This window comes from Oncorhynchus keta, chromosome 29, assembly GCF_023373465.1.
Source record: "Oncorhynchus keta strain PuntledgeMale-10-30-2019 chromosome 29, Oket_V2, whole genome shotgun sequence".
Taxonomy (NCBI): Eukaryota; Metazoa; Chordata; class Actinopteri; order Salmoniformes; family Salmonidae; genus Oncorhynchus; species Oncorhynchus keta.
Window position 1 is genome coordinate 42,768,507 of NC_068449.1, and position 11,924 is coordinate 42,780,430.

The 11,924-nt window shown below is 44.8% G+C and overlaps 1 protein-coding gene across 1 annotated transcript in view; it reads right to left on the reverse strand.

The window, feature by feature from the left end:
- The window catches only part of LOC118370746 (catenin alpha-2), a 724,633-nt gene extending 713,447 nt beyond the window's left edge, over window positions 1-11,186 (reverse strand). The window contains exon 1 of the mRNA XM_052486587.1: window positions 10,989-11,186. The gene's annotated coding sequence lies outside the window, so the exon portion shown is untranslated. The remainder of the gene's footprint in view (window positions 1-10,988) is intronic.
- Between the last annotated feature and the right edge of the window lie 738 nt (window positions 11,187-11,924).

The following is an 11,924-nucleotide window of genomic DNA, read 5'->3' on the forward strand; positions in this document are numbered from 1 at the left end:
TAGAGGTAGCCTGATTGCCATTAGGTACCGAGATGAGATCCTCAGACCCCTTGTGAGACCATATGCTGGTGCGGTTGGCCCTGGGTTCCTCCTAATGCAAGATAATGCTAGACCTCATGTGGCTGGAGTGTGTCAGCAGTTCCTGCAAGAGGAAGGCATTGATTCTATGGACTGGCCCGCCCGTTCCCCAGACCTGAATCCAATTGAGCACATCTGGGACATCATGTCTCGCTCCATCCACCAAATCCACATTACACCACAGACTGTCCAGGAGTTGGTGGATGCTTTAGTCCAGGTCTGGGAGGAGATCCCTCAGGAGACCATCCGCCACCTCATCAGGAGCATGCCCAGGCGTTGTAGGGAGGTCATACAGGCACATGGAGGCCACACACACTACTGAGCCTCATTTAGACTTGTTTTAAGGACATTACATCAAAGTTGGATCAGCCTGTAGTGTGGTTTTCCACTTCAATTTTGAGTGTGACTCCAAATCCAGACCTCCATGGGTTGATAAATTTGATCATTTTTGTGTGATTTTGTTGTCAGCACATTCAACTATGTAAAGAAAAAAAGTATTCAATAAGAAAATTTAATTCATTCAGATCTAGGATGTCTTATTTTAGTGTTCCCTTTATTTTTTTTAGCAGTGTATGTTGAAGAGGGTGAGGCTTAAGCTGCAACCCTGTCTCACCCCACCACCCTGTCGGAAGAAATGTGCGTTTTTTGCCAATCTTAACTGCACACTTGTTGTTTGTGTACATGGATTTTATAATGTCGTATGTTTTTCCCCCAACAACACTTTCCATCAATTTGTATAGCAGACCCTCATGCCAAATTGAGTCAAAGGCTTTTTTTTTTATCAACAAAGTATGAGAAGACTTTGCCTTTGTTTTGGTGTGTTTGTTTGTCAATTAGGGTGTGCAGGGTGTCTGTCGTACGATAATTTGGTAAAAAGCCCATTTGACATTTGCTCAGTACATTGTTTTCACTGAGAAAATGTACGAGTCTGCTGTTAACGATAATTCAGAGGGTTTTCCCAAGGTTGCTGTTAACACACATCCCATGGTAGTTATTGGGGTCAAATTTGTCTCCACTTGAGTGGACTGGGGTTATCAGTCCTTGGTTCCAAATATTGGGGAAGATGCCAGAGATAAGGATGATGTTAAAGAGTTTAAGTATAGCCAACTGGAATTTGTTGTCTGTATATTTTATCATTTCATTGAGGATACCATCAACACCACAGTCCTTTTTGGGTTAGAGGGGTTTTATTTTGTCCTGTAGTTCATTCAAGGTAATTGGATAATCCATTGGGTTTTGGTAGTCTTTAATAGTTGATTCAAATATTTTTATTTGATCATCTATATGTTTTTGATGTTTGTTCTTTGTTATAGAGCCAAAAAGATTGGAGAAGTGGTTTACCTATACATCTCCATTTTGAATAGATACTTCTTTGTGTTTTCCAATTTTCCCAGATGTGGTTAGAGTTTAGGGATTATTCAATTACATTGAGCTGATGTCTGACGTGCCGTTTCTTCTTTTTCCATAGTGTATTTCTGTATTGTTCCAGTGATTCACCATAGTGAAGGCATAGACTCTGTAACAGTCGTCGGTGGAAGAAGGTGAGGACCAATGCGCAGCGTGGTAAGTGAACTTATTTTTAACAAAGCAATAGAACACTGAACAAAAACAACAAAGTGAACAAACGAAACCGAAACAGTTCTGTCTGGTGCAGATACAAACACTCAACAGAAAACAATCACCTACGAAACACAGGAGGAAAAAGGCTACCTAAGTATGATTCTCAATCAGAGACAACTAACGACACCTGCCTCTGATTGAGAACCATACCAGGCCAAACACAAAACACAACATAGAAAAACGAACATAGACAACCCACCCAACTCATACTAAAACAAAGACATAACAAAATAACTAAGGTCAGAACGTGACAGTATCCCCCCCAAAGGTGCGGACTCTGGCCACAAAACCTGAACCTATAGGGGAGGGTCTGGGTGGGTGTTTGTCCGCGGTGGCGGCTCTGGCGCGGGACGTGGACCCCACTCCATTATAGTCTTTACCCGCTTCTTAACCCGCCTCCGTGGCGCCGTTCGAACGGGACCCTCGCCGCCGACCTCGGACTGGGGACCCTAGAAACGGGTCCCGAATGGACGGGAGATTCCGGCAGCACCGGACAGGCGGGAGACCCCGGCAGGCGATTCTGGCAGCTCCTGACTGACGGGATGCTCTGGCAGCTCAGGACAGACGGGCGGCTCTGGCAGCTCAGGACAGACGGGCGGCTCTGGCAGCTCAGGACAGATGGGCGGCTCTGGCAGCTCAGGACAGACGAGCTCAGGACAGACGGGCGGCTCTGGCAGCTCAGGACAGACGGGCGGCTCTGGCAGCTCAGGACAGACGGGCGGCTCTGGCAGGACAGACGGGAGACTCTGGCAGTTCAGGACAGACGGGAGACTCTGGCAGTTCAGGACAGACGGGAGACTCTGGCAGTTCAGGACAGACGGGAGACTCTGGCAGCTCAGGACAGACGGGAGCACCTGGAGGAAGGAGACAGCGAGACAGCCTGGTGTGTGGGGCTGCCACCGGCCTGATGCGTATAGGAGGCACCGGATAGACCGGACCATGGAGGCGCACTGGAGGTCTCGAGCACCGAGCCTGCACAACCCTACCTGGCTGGATACTCCCCGTCGCCAGGCCAGTGCGGCGAGGTGGAACAGACCGCACTGGGCTGTGCTGGCGAACCGGGGACACCGTGCGTAGGGCTAGTGCCATGTACCCCAGCCCAAGGAGACGCACTGGAGACCAGATGCGCTGAGTCAGCTTCATGGCACCTGGCTCAATGCCCACTCTAGCCCGGCCGATACGAGGCGCTGCAATGTATCGCACCGGGCTATGACTGCGCACTGGGGACACAGTGCGCCTCACGGCATAACTACCTAAGTATGATTCTCAATCAGAGACAACTAACGACACCTGCCTCTGATTGAGAACCATACCAGGCCAAACATAAAACACAACATAGAAAAACGAACATAGACAACCCACCCAACTCACGCCCTGACCATACTAAAACAAAGACATAACAAAAGAAGGTCAGAACATGACAGACTCAGGTTTTCTGGGTCTCTATGTTTTTTGTTGGACAGGTTTCTCAATATTTTTCTTAAGTTTTTGCATTCTTCATCAAACCATTTGTCATTGTTCATTTTCTTCGGTTTTCTTTTTGAAATGTGTAGATTTGATAGGGAAGCTGAGAGGTCAAATATACTGTTTAGATTTTCTACTGCCAAGTTTACACCTTCACTATTACAGTGGAACGTTTTGTCCAGGAAGTTGTCTAAAAGGGATTGAATTTGATGTTGCCTAATTGTTTTTTGGTAGGTTTCCACACTACATTCCTTCCACCTATAGCATTTCTTAATATTACTCAGTTCCTTTGGCTTTGATGCCTCATGATTGAGTATTACTCTGTTCAAGTAGACTGTGATTTTGCTGTGATCTGATAGGGGTGTCAGTGGGCTGACTGATCGCTCTGAGAGACTCTGGGTTGAGGTCAGTGATAAAATAGTCTACTGCCAACAGATGAGCAATAGGTGTACCTACCATAGGAGTCCCCTCGAAGCTTCCCATTGACTATGTACATACCCAGCGTGCGACAGAGCTACAGGAGTTGTGACCCGTTTTTGTTGGTTATGTTGTCATAGAGTTGTGCCTCTCTCGCTCTCTCTATATATACTCTCTTTCCTCTCTCCTATACACTTTCTCTTCATTAGGCTAACCCTTAATGCAGATACTATGTTATACTGCAAGACACATGATCCAGCAGTCACCTATACATGGAAAAAAGGACAATAGTGAGTGATTGACAGACACAGTACAGCTCTAATGTGAGCATATGCTGGCCTTTGTGTGTCTGTGCAGTCAGTAGTGAATAAGGGCTTCTGACGCAATATTTCCTTGGGGGTGCTGAATATATCAACATTTAAAAAAAAGATAGTATAGTCAGGGTTAAAAAAGGAAGAGAAAAAATATCCTGTCGTAAACAATGGAGAAGTTAATGCACAAAGACACTAGGGCCTGCACACTGCGGGGGGCGAGCTGAGAGCTGAGTAGGTACTGGGGGGCCACACTGGACCCTGATCTATAGTGTGTGTGTGCCTGCCACTGTGTGTGTGTGTGTGTGTGTGTGTGTGTGTGTGTGTGTGTGTGTGTGTGTGTGTGTGTGGCAGTCATTGCATATGTGTGTGTCTAGAGACAGTGCCGCTGCAGCAGGCAGGATGGACAATGGGAGGGGGTGTGGGGCGGGTAGACAACACTGCCTGCCTCTGAGCCCTACACGGAGATTTGCCTCAGATGGAATCAAAAGAACAACAAGGCGTTCCCAGGTACAGGGCAGATAAAGGGAACAGCAGAAAGAGAGAGAGAAGAGGGAGGGAGATGCCAATATAGCCCTTTGAATTGAATTGAATTGAGAGTGAGAGAGGAGGGGGTGGAGAGAGAGAGAGAGAGGGTCGAGATGCTCAGCAAAGTGACTGAGCCTCACAGGGATTAGCATAGTGAGAAAGTGTCCCCAAACGGCATCCCATTTCCTATATAGTTCTGTAGGCCCTGGTGAAAAGTGACGTACAACTTGAGATTCAGACTTATGCTGAATGATTGTCCTGTGAATGCTGTTTGTGAGACATCAGAAAGAACAAGTGACCATGTGAACAAGCTCTACTTAGCCTTCTGTAAATCATAGAAAGACCTTGTTTTTCCTTTCTAGACCTAGATCTAGCCAGCAAGGTTTAGTCACGAAAGTCTGCTTTTAAAGGATTATCTATTATCTATTTGTATTCCTATAGTAGGTGAATGACAGACAGGCACTGGAGAGAGAAAGAGAGAGAGCAAGTGAGTGAGTGAGATTGAATGTGTCAATTAATCTAGTATTCCACGGATACATGGAAGAGAGGGCTTGTATTAAGAAAGAGTCCGTACTGTATTAGTTTAAACTAATTAGCCCCTGGTGGACCTTCAGATCCTAGAGATACAACATAGTAGTGTTGTATTTTATTTTGTGCTTCACCTTCTCCCACACATCACACAGGTCAGTACTGGGCCATTCTGGTCCTAAGAAGGATTGGTAGTGACCGTGGGATAAATCCCAAATGGCACCCTATATTATGCACTGATCAAACATAGTGCACTGTTTAGGGAATAGGGGGCTATTTAGATGTAGGCATCGCCATGGCAGGTGAAGTAATGGGAGCAAAAATAACTTTGCATGATAATAACTTCTCCCTCTCCCATTCTCTATTTCTCACTCCCTCAATCTTCCTCTCTCTACAACACAAATGGATAAGGTTACATGGACAAGGGGGACCTGATCCAAGATCAGCACTCCTACTGTGACATGCTTGACACAAACGGACAGGGTAATGTCTATAGGCTAGGCTATACTGTAGCAGCTTAATTCAAATGTGCAGTCTATCATCTGTGTAGCTAAAAGAATAGAATATAACTTTTGGTTAAAATGGAAACGTGTATCTGGCGGTGTTGGGAAAGGCACACACACACACAGACACACACACACACACACACACACACACACACACACACACACACACACACACACACACACACACACACACACACACACACACACACACACACACACACACACACACACACACACACACACACACCCACACCCACACAACAGTTAAGAGGCACAGGGTCAGCAGCAGCAATTGTGGGGGGTTAAGTGCCTTTCTCAAGGGCACAACGGCAGGAGATGGTAATTGGGATCAGAGACCAGCAGCCTTCCAGCTGCCAGTTCAGTTCCATTCTCATTTTTGTGGTGCCCGGCCCGGGGCTTGACCTTCCGGCTGCTGGTCTGCCTCTCTAACCTCTAGGCGCCCGTTGTTCTCCAAAAGAGATCCCCTTCAAAGAGGAAAGAGTTTCCTGTTTCCACCACAAATAGAAACACAAGGAAATACAGATGGTGCACCTTCAGGACGGAGAGCCCGGTCCTGTATAGAAAAAAAGCTGCTGTGGATGGTGACGAGTAGCCCATTTATGATGCATGGTAGACTACTAGACCTAGAACAATAGTTAAAAGACATCACGCAGGCAAGAGAAAGCCAACGCCGTCCATTCTGATCACTTCTATTTCATCTCCTTGCCTTTGGAGTACATCAAAATGACCACAATCCCACCACACCAAAAGGAAGAGGGGGCTCCTCGATACCGGGCCATGCGAAGCCTAAAGAAGACGCTGTCAAATCAGACCTCAAAAAGGCTGATAGATGAGGCAAAGCTAAGGATTGATAGTCCATTTCCATAATGCAGACGAGCTGATACGCTAGAAGCCTAAGACCCTGTCACATCTATGGCTCCATGCTCCTACCGAGAGGCCATACCATGCTAGACAACATTAGGAGTCAGACAAGTCACTAAGATCCATACTAGTGCCACTAAAATGCACGCCCAATGCTAGGTTCATACTGGATATCAGAACACAGCCAGTGGGTTTTGACAAAAATATTGCCATTTGATAACCTAGAACATACTAAGGACAGCCGATCACCCTGCTAGTCTGACTGGGTACCTTATGCGTTATAAAATGCACAACTAGTAGTAAGTACCCGTCTGCTACCGGGCCCTGGTAAAAAGTAGTGCACTTTAAAGGGAATAGAGTGCCATTTGGGACTTGGCCATCATCTCAGAATAGATTCTGTAGATGGAAAGCGATAGAGAAAATCCTGTAGTCACTTGAGGGAGGGGAGAAGGTGCCGAGGGGAGAAGGTGCCAAGGTGAGAGGTGTGCACTTGAAACGGATCAAGTACCCTGAACATCAAAGTGGATAACTAAGTTGTGGTTGAGAACCAGCTATCATCACCCACCGACTGCACTGTCAGTGAGTGAACGAACCAAGGGGGTTAATCTGTGTCAGTCGAGGCCCCCTCACAATTTATAGGACCTCCACGAACGGCAAAGAACCCATTAACAGTTCAATCTGGTCAAGATCAATATCTCTACTTGGAGGATAGGGGCAACATCATCTTCCTTGGAAGTCTGCGAGGGGAATGAATAAGAAATGTTAAATGAAAAGGTCTTAAAAGAGCCTTTAAAATGCCCTGCAGCAAGTCTGCCCTGAGAAATAAGCCTTGTCTGCTGGACAATGATGAACAAAGGTGTCTTACCACTCAGAGTTCGCTTGCTAAAATAACTCCTCGATCTTGTAGTCCATTAACTAACTCCCTCACGCCCCGGTGCCTTTTTTAATTGAGCCAATAACAACTTTATCACAGGTAATGTTACCTATTAACAACATTAGTTCGCTCTTTCCATGCTTTGGTGATTTAAAAGATTTCCCAATGGCCAATTTATCAACTGGACACACAAAACTAATTAATATGGCTAATTATGGTAAAACACAATAAAGGGCTCATTCCCTAATTACATAGTTACAATGTTCTTAAATCAAGTACGAAGTACTTAACTGTACTAAACAACAGTATGCTAGTTTTTAACTACCCTGTGAAGAACATGATTGAGTGCTTTTTTTCCAACATGGCGTCTGCCTAGGAGGCTAACTAGAGGGAAAACTAACATGGCAGCTGCACGTCTAGCACTTTGTGACATCGGCTGATGTAAAAAGGGCTTTATAAATACATTTGATTGATTGATAGATACTAAGCAACCGAGTCTATGGAGACTCTGTTGGGTGTGGTCTTTGGCTGTTTGAAAGCTGGAGAGAATGCAGCTAAGTGCAATGCGCTCACTCTCTAGGAGCAGTGCACTGACTGCTGGCTGCTGAAACTAAACTTCCCAAAATATCACTGGATCACCAGACCACCTCGGTTCAACTAACATTTGTTTTCTTGTAAATACTTTGAGCGTTTGATTGAGCCTGCCTTGAGTGCCAGACGGGCGAGATTTGGGACTCTTTTCCATTGGTTTCAGTGCACCAGTCAAGCTCAATCAAGCCCAGCTAAAGTATTTGAACTCCTACGAATACTATTTGAACCCGAGTTTGCAGGGCATCTCTATGGGGTCACCCATGTAGTCACTACTTTGGGCAGCTAAACAAACAACATGTCTGAACTGAACCAAAGTCGTTGTCAGGGTTATTGTGACTTTTAAATGCATCATCATCCAAAATGTCCAACTGTTTTCAGAGGGCCTGAATCACATGTAATAGTACTCCTACAGAGTATTACAACAAATACTGAGTTATGTCTCATACATCTAATGTCTCCATCAAAGACAAATGTGAGGACAAAACATTGTCGCTCTGACGAGGAGGAGTAGTAGGAAGGATCGGAGGACCAATGCGCAGCGTGGTAAGTGTTCATGATATTTATTATAACTCAGAACACTAAAGAACAAAACAATAAAGCAACAACGAACAAAACGAAACAGTCCTATACGGTGAATACACAAAACACAGGACAGAAAATTATCACCCACAACTCAAAGGTGAAACCAGGCTAACTAAGTATGGTTCTCAATCAGGGACAACGATTGACAGCTGCCTCTGATTGAGAACCATACCAGGCCAAACACAGAAATCCCAAATTATAGAAAAAAGAACAGACTGCCCACCCCAATTCACGCCCTGACCATACTAAAACAAAGACAAAACAAAGGAACTAAGGTCAGAACGTGACACTATCAATGGAAATATTTGACCAATCTTCCATGAAAACAACCAAGGGATCAAAGTTGTCAGTGCAATAACCTTCAACGTTGTATTATATACATGGCAACATTACTCGTTGTGGTCAAGAATTACCATCGATGTGGCACAAGTCAGTCTTGATCCATCCTATAGCCTTTAGGTATTTTCACATAAGATGACCAACCCTAAGTCATCCTATGGTGTGTGTTTTATTCACCTTAGCATAGATAGGCCATTCCCCAAAGCAGAGCCTCAAAACCTTGAAACCTTACTCCTTTGGAGTGACAGACTGAATGCAAGCAGTGGAGAAACCTCTACCTGGGTTTTGTTCATTAGAGCACACAAAGGAACATGTTTAGCAGCGGAAAGGGAAAATGTGTTTCTATTCGGACAAATCCTTGTAGTCCCTCTCTGTATCAGTCTGTTTGCTTCCGTTTGGTGCCTAATTCACAAAACCTTAGTTCAACCTGCATTTCTGTCCCAGGCTACAGGGCTTCTATGGCTACCATGAAGCCTTCCAGTTGTAGCTAACGACCACTAACAGGCTCCAAGGTGACCAGCCACAAAATGCACTCCTATTGAACTGTTATTGATTGTGTATCTAGGACCTATAGCCTATAACAGCTCTCCAGAGTTCCAGGACAACACAACAAGGAACTAGTAAGACTGCAGCCCTATAACTCGACCCAAACACTTAAGACTGTGTCTCAAATGGTACCCTATTCCTTACACAGTCCAAGCACACACACACAAAAGACTGAAGAAAACAATTGTGAAGAAAACACAGAGTGAGCCATATATGCTCTCTGTGAGTGTCCTCCCTGCATGCCTGGGCACCAATCAAAAGTTCAAGTTCTAAATGCGGCCACTCCGTGAGCCCTGGAGCTCTCTGAGATGCCAGGCTCGGCTCCGGTTACAGGAACAGAATGTGTGTGTGTGTGTGTGTGTGTGTGTTATCCACAAACCACACACCGAATCATAACCCAGACATTACTGTATGGGACTATAATTCAATAAACATGCACAGACACATGGGTCTACACACACTAACACTTTGCTTTTGAGCAGTCAGCCATTCACCACTACTGGCTTATTATTGGACAGGCACTGCTTCTTGCCTGGAGGAATGAGGTTGTGCACAAACAAAGCCAAGGGCCTATTTTAGTATTAGGGTGTTTTTAGAACAATTACAAACGTGTTTACCATCTAACTGTAGATAAAGAATAGTACTACAGCACTGCATTTTGTATTGTATGAGCTTTGGCGCTCACATGCTACGAACGCTTTCATTGAAAAGCTTTCAACACCGTTTTATGTTAGGTGCTGAGGCAAAAACAAGACTTGCAGTCGGCTGCTTACCTGAGTCACGAACTTCATTCTCTAACCGAGTGTCAATGATTCAACAATAAATAAAAGCAAATATGGGAAAAATGTGTTTGTTTAAAAAAAACGACAACTGTGCACTACACTACTAACTTTTAAACCTGCCTGGTAGCCCAGCTGAAAACAGTCAAGTAACGTTAACTCATTCAAAATGATTCTGCGAGAAATGTTGAACAGCACCACTGTTGTGGTATTAAAAATAGAGGATTAAATTAAACCACACATCATATATATTAAGATATTTGTGCCTGCCCCTCATGTGACATATTCAGACAACGAGTTGCCTAATAGTACAGCCTAACCGAGACAAAGAATAACGGATGCATTATCCGGATGGGTAGGGACGAAAATATAGGATGCGCTCCAGCCTGAAAGATTCAGATTGGAAAAGGAATAACTAAAAAAAAAAAACGAGTAATTCCATCATTTCAGCTACCAGTCAACACAAAGCCAATCGGTGCTACACAAACCCATGTTGTATTCCGACGGAAGACCCATTATTCCCGAGATGAAAACACAGCCAACGTCTGTGTGGTAGCTTAGCTGCTATCAAGCTAACGTGCTACACCAGCCAGGTCTCGCGACTCGCCCGACAAGAGGCTCCTGCTGACAGCGCGCGTGCAGGCTTCACCACTGCTTGTTGGAGGGTACCGTAGCCACTTGGAGAACGGTTCAGCTATCATTAATTACCCAGCAATGCCGTGGGGGAATAACCATGCATATCATAGAGGCATTAAACGTGCATCCCCTTTCCTTTAAAAAGGATGCATTATAATTAGAATGTTCGTTGAAATAGAGAAATGGACTAGGACGCGTCAACCTCGCCTTGCTAACGTTACCGTGTAGCGTCTGACCCAGCCGCGAGACCGCGTTACGATATTGCTCGGAAAAACCCTGGCTAGTGTGGCTGTCTTTCAAAGCTTACCTGGTTTGATGACAGCTCTTGTATCTCAACAAAAAAATGATGTATAATGTGTTGTTTTACTGTGTATTCCTAAAATATACTGCCTTCTCGGTCTCGTTCCTTCGGTTGAATCGCCTAAATCCGTGCGCTTTCCCTTCAGAATAGTGCTGAATCTGAACGGGTGCACGGCACGCGCGGCTGTCGGTGTCTAGGAAATTCTGCCGCCGCTCCCTGCCAAATAATGACCACTCCCACCGCTGAAGCCAAAGCCACAGAGGAGGACAGGTGCTGATTGTGCGCTCTGTGCGCAGCTCCGTGGAATAGTGAGTGCGTTGCAATATAGTGAGTTGCGTGGCGCACATTCAAAAGGAATGTCAAATCAGCGGACTTGTTAGTAGATTGACAGCGCATTTTTATGCGTGTCATTGCCAAATTGTGACTCTGAAACGCTGGAAAATGGGAAAAGTGGATGATGCGCATAGTCTACATGGACTGATAATGATTGTGATTATGCCTGTATTTTAAAAAATATATATGGCTAGGGCAAGCTATAAACAAGGAGAAAGACTGGACGTGAGAACAAACGCACAGGCCTTGTCTATATCTAAACGTGAAACGAACAACAAATACATTCACCTTGTCATTGGAGTTAAAAGTCGGGTAAAAAATACGAAATTCCATAACGATGATGACTTTTTTTCAAATCCGATCAGTTTTCCATGTTGATTCAACGTCATTACTTTGCATTTTTTTGGTAGAAATTGCCTGGAAACAACGTTGATTCAGTCAGTTTTGCCCAGTGGGATGCATCAGCAACGGAACATAATAGGCCAGTCAAGTTGAAATATTATCGTTCTTAATATATGTTACATGGAGACTAGGCCCTAACTGGTTAATTCACATTAGTTAACAACTCAACCAAATGTAAATCAAAATTTGACGTTGAACTAACATCTG